We start from the raw sequence: 6207 nt of genomic DNA on the forward strand, positions 1-6207 counted from the left end.
TGTATTTCTGATATATTTCTACATACACACGCAATTACTGCATACAGTTCACCAGCTGTTGCCTAATATGGTAGATACAGACAGGAAATCTGCCAGTTTTCCCGGTTGAATACTAGTATAAACACAGCATATGTTTCAGGGGTCGCTGTCGCCCTGTGTTATCACGGAGATATTGGTGCGGGTCTAGAGGTTGCACATAGATATATATATATCGTCTACTTAAGTAACCACAGACAACCCGGCGACCATCTGGTCAGGTAAGTCGCATGATTGTGCGTATTTTTCAAAATTGTCACCATATTGGTTAGTGCTGACACGCCAACGACGACTCTTTTCTCGGAGAGGGAGGTCACGCTTTCTCATCTTTGTTAAACACGTGTGTATTACTAGGGTAAGCTTATACATTTACGATTTTTACATAGTCTACAGCAGTGTAATCATGGAAAATGGATGACATTCCATAAAGTTTAACTTCATTAGGTGAGTTACATTTTGTGCATTCTTCTAACAAATCACTCAATCCACCTAAGCCAAATGACATGAAAAGAAGCAAGTATGTATATTTTGAATTGTGTTTTATTTGTATGTCCGGCCGCTCTGTCTATATACGAAACAACTAAGAACATTAGCACAGCATTGCCAACCAAAACAGTTGTTTACTTTCTAAATAGTTATTCCTCAACGCAATTTGCTTGAACTCAAACGTATTTTAACTTCATATTCATGTAACTAAAAATATTTATTTTTTACTAAAATATAGCATATACCCTCTACGTGTTAGAAACTTAGCATCTAGTTTTTCCCAGTTAACTGACAGACCAAGACAGGTTGATATTATATTTTGACAGAATACTGGTGAGGAAAAAATCCGTAAACCACAAAGTCAAAAATGTGTACCCTTGTTTACGTTGTAACGTGATATACAGTCACTGTCAAATCATATTAAGCCGTAGCCCTCTGTAGTAATATGTCACGTTCCCATGATATTTGCTTGTTCTACGGTCTTACGTATACAAGGAAGTAGTGTGGAAGTATCTCAGCGTCTTTTGCCAAATACGTGTAGAAGGATCTAGGCTGCATAAGTACTCTTGTGTGAGCGAGTGAGTGAGTGAGTGAGTGTAGTTTTACGTCGGTTTTAACTATATTACAGCAATGTCACGCCGGAGGACATCAGAAATGGGCTTCACACATTGTACCCATGTGGGGAATCAAACGCGGGTCTTTGGCGTAACGAGCGGACATTTAACCACAAGACTACCCCACCGCCCATACTGTTGTGTGACAGAGGGTTCCGATTAACAAAGCAACGTTAGGACCTGTCGTAACTCTGCACTTTAACATTTACTTACGCGTGTCTTAACGCTACGAATTCTTTGTGTACCCGGACCCAGCCCTTTAATTGTAAATGCACGTATTTCTTCATTGACACTGACGTTATAGACCTTTCTAGTGTCGATATTGAATTGTATCCATAACTGCTGTGAAATACTGGTATGCATCGCTGGGTTTGTGAATATGCACTCATGACATATATTGGTCAAGGTAAACGAGCTGATTCATCGAAAGACAATTTATCAATAAACGTATGTGCTGTAAATAACTATTAATAAATGTGATGTAGCCCCGTTTTGATACGTTGAAGGAAGTGATGACATCACATTATGAAGGGAACTCACTCTGGTGTTGTTTGATGTCAAATGTCAAATATAAAACTTGCTTGGTATGGAATGATCTGCAGAGCACTGTGGCGTCACCTTTATTGTGACGTTAGTATCAAGTGACATCACCAATCTCTCTACTCATTACACTGGTTATCGCAGACACTGGTTATTCACTGTTTACAAACCTGAAACTCTTAATGATCATAAGCAGAACATTACCTTTCATCAGAGTTCCTTTTGATACAAGTGTACCGTGGAAAAGGAAAGAGTGTGATCCCAGAGGGTAGAGAATGATTAGATATTAGTGAACATTTGGATATTAGTGCTCGTCTAGAGAGCAGACTATGCTAGACTAGATAGTAGTGTTCGAATAGAGAGTAGAAAGTGCTTAGATAGTAATATAGTTTGAATACTAGTGTACTCTTTGGGAGCAGAGTATGATTAGATAGTAGTGTACACCTAGAGAATAGAATATGCTTAGATAGTAGTGTAAGTTTACAGAGTAGAATATGCTTAGGTATAGTACTATGCGTTTGGATTGCAATGCAGGCGTAGATAGTAGTTTACACCAAGAGAGTAGGATGTGCATGAATAGTGGTGTCCAAAGGGACCTCAGTTTACACCATTAGTGTAGTGTACGCCTAGATGGTAGCGTACGACGGGAGAGTAGCCTACCTTAAAGGTGTGTTTGTTGTTTAACGCCACACTCAGCCATATTCTGGCTTCATGGCGTCGGTCTTAACATAACTGAGTTTGGACCAGCCAATCCAGTGATCGACAACATGGACAACTATATACGCAATAGGAGTACGATGACACATACAAACGACACAGAGTGTACTTTGTGTAACTTAGATGATACTGGTGATGAATTTCATTGTTTATTTATATGTCTCAAAGTAGAATTAGAAAGAGAAAAATATATTCAGAAGTATTATTGTATTAGACCAAATAGGTATAAAATGAATATCCTTTTTAACACCAATAAGGTAGGAACTTTAAGAAAACTTTCAATTTTCTGTGAAATAATTGTGGCTTTATTTAAGAAATAACTTCAACAGCCTAATATGTAACTTCTCTCAATGTACGCTGCATCTATCATACAGTTTGTATGTAATTTCTTATGTTGTATAAATATACACACTATTTATGTACATCTTATGCTACAGTTTGCAGCCTAAGTGAAAATAGAAGTTCAGTTCACTCAACCCAGCCAGCGATCCTGACCCCCTGTTCGGTTAGTTGCCTCATACGTAAAATGCGTTGCTGACCCGTATCTTCAAATTTAGAGGGATTGTGCAACACGACTGCACAACCGACAGGGATTAGACTGAACTGAATGCATGAAAATACGGACTTGCAGTCAATTGAGTGAGATTCGATACGTAAGTCCTTTGTTTTTATTGTCATCATTACAAGTGTTCCATTGTACTTCTTCGTTTTTATTAGGTAAATCCCTCCATAATTACCTGCTGAGTTTTCTAAACACACACCATGCAGCTTGATTTGAGGTGGACTTGCGTCCACAATTGTACCAGTTACACAAGGATGTGTGACAGCGTTCCCTCATCGCGTGTTTATAAACTCATATTCTATAAACTCGTATTTACAGACATAGTACAAAAAGAAACACGAATAAAACTAATCGACCTGCCATTTATCAATCTTATATTCGGTAGAAAGGACTTTGGCCCACGGATTATGAGTTGCTGTCAAACAAGTGAATTGCGCAAAATTAAGGCATCTTTAACATAACTTAAGATGGGAAGTAAATGCGTTGGATTATCGTTTTGAAGATTATCGATCTTGACACATCCATTGATGTACATAAGTACATGTTCAAAGTATTTAAATGTAATGTTGAATATTCATTAATATCAGCCATTATTGACTCCTTGAATCCAACACCTTGGTTCACCAAATCAAAACGGCCATTTATGTGATATTAAACATCAATAATTCGTTACTAGCCTTTGTAAATAAATACAGCCGAAAACATTCAAGTTGATCGTGTATAATTTCCCTCCGAAGGTTCAAATATCAGTGTGTAATCTGTCAGAACCAGAACCGTTCATTTCTTTACATCATACGATCGTTCATACTCAACACTTTAAATTTAATCGGGAACGATTGCGAAGTTACTCCTTTTATTACAAAGGATACTATTTATTACTATCCTTTTATTACTATTAGGATGCGAAAGATGGCATTCATTGAACAGCTCCTTTGTGTGTATCGCTCCTGAAAGTTTGTCAAGACCTCATTTCACATGTATAGAAGTTACTATCGTCAATATTCATGTCGGACAAGAAGGGTACGTAGACGAGTCTCATCATTAACATGTGCTTTCTGGTGGAATATTTTCTTATTGTGAGTGTGTTTGCTTACAATAGTCCAGCTATGCAGTGTAATCATGTCTGGACTAGACAATCCAATGAGCATTTGGGATACGATGGCACGTGTCAACCTAGTCAGCGAGCTCACCGACTTCGACACTGCAATCGCTGCATCGTCTGTCCCAGGTAATATTTACAAACTGGGGTCATATAGCAGGAATGCCGCTTGGTTCGGAAACAAACGGACAGACAAACATCCTTGTTACTTTCCCTTAATGATCAGCCTCTGACAGGTCAAAATGTGTACTATATTATCCATGATTTAAAATAAGCAGTAGGTAATGTTGACTAGAAAGACCGGTCGATAAACCGGTCTTGATGACATATATCTGATAACATAACAGTTGATACTATACCACAACACGCTAGAGCATATTTAGCACAATAAGGACTCTTGGTAGAAGCTAATGTCGGTTAAAATACCACTAAAACAAACAACCTGGGATTAAGCAGCGTTTGTAAAATCAGTTCCATGTTAGCCTTTGATGACACCTGTTTATGACATACAAACATGTTTGTATCGTGTATATGTAATATACTGAACAGCAAAAGAAACGCAACTCTCGCTTTAGTCAAGTGTTCAAATAGAAAATATAAACGCTTTCTTTCATGAGATTTCATTTTTTCGAAAATTGCGTTTCTTTTGCTGTCAGTATAGGTTGACAGTGGACACCTAGTTGACATTGTTGCACTGAAATGATTGATTACGTCAGTGACGGTGTATCTTCGCCCACCTACATCTGGCATCATAGCCTTGTGTTTGTTAAGTCATTAAGCAGAACGATAATTATCGTCAAGATATTACTAGATGCCTTGACAGTAAAGAGTGGGTGAGTTGAATATATGTATACTGGTATATTAGATTGATGTGGGGGAAAGTCCAATAGGGAAAGCATTTACTTTCACCACCTTGGTGAAACACATGGGCATGTGGACGGAGAGCTGTAGAAACAAACAGGGCAATGCAGTCAGGGCTGAACACACGGACACACTTGATTATGAACGACATGCGTGTCATACGTTACTTGTTTAATGGGCATTCTAGAAGTTGGTGAGTCAAAAATGAAACCTCCTGCTTTATGGATTACAACTCCTTGGTTATCATGAGCGACGTGATCAAGCTACTTTTAATAAAGTACTTTGACATTTAGCTTGATAACGATGTAAGGATCTACATCGAAACGTCGTTCAACGTAGTAAACAAGAAGTTGTAATCCATGCAGCTAAGTTGTAATCCATGCAGCTAAGTTGCAATCCATGCAGCTAAGTTGTAATCCATGCAGCTAAGTTGCAATCCATGCAGCTAAGTTGCAATCCATGCAGCTAAGTTGCAATCCATGCAGCTAAGTTGTAATCCATGCAGCTAAGTTGCAATCCATGCAGCTAAGTTGTAATCCATGCAGCTAAGTTGTAATCCATAAAGCTGGATGTTTCATTTGTGTCATACGTTATTATTTAGATGCAGACATCCTACAATCCGGAAGTAACACACTGTTTCGTCGCTACTGTGAGTGAGTGAGTGAGTGAGTGAGTGAGTGAGCTGTTTTGGAAACAAGTTAAATTCGCAGAATGTCTAATTTCCCGAATAGGAGTTAGGAGGATGTGAAGAACAGGCAACTATTTTAGTTTCGTTTCGATTACATATAAAAGTAATACTCGTTGTGGTTCCTTTTAATGAAGTACTTTGAAATTTTATGATTAGTCGTAGTGAGTTCGTAATTCTTTGTTTGAGAATGGAAGTTACGGTCACCATGGCACTACGATTGTTTTGTGCAGTTTGGCTCGGGCTGCACATATTTTGATAAGATCCGAAAAAGGAACATTGTGGATGACATGCAGTTGCTCGGCAATGGCTTTACGCCTAATGTAGGAAATTCAATTTCCTGCATGTTTGATGGTGTGTCTTTAACTACAAATATTAAAATGGTTTGAAAAACAGACTGTTGTAAGCGTTGGCTGGAAGTTTCTTGCCTTGAACCCAGCACATTTCGCCAACTTTTATGGAGCATCGATAAAAATTACTATGCAACGAATTTTGTTCTTCAACAGCATAAAAAAAGCTGCGAACCAAATACCGAAAGCACACATTGCCCAATATCTGAACAAAAAGCATGTGTATCAAACTGATTTGTATTCTTAGGTATAACGCA

This window comes from Haliotis asinina, chromosome 3 (assembly GCF_037392515.1).
Source record: "Haliotis asinina isolate JCU_RB_2024 chromosome 3, JCU_Hal_asi_v2, whole genome shotgun sequence".
Lineage (NCBI taxonomy): Eukaryota > Metazoa > Mollusca > Gastropoda > Lepetellida > Haliotidae > Haliotis > Haliotis asinina.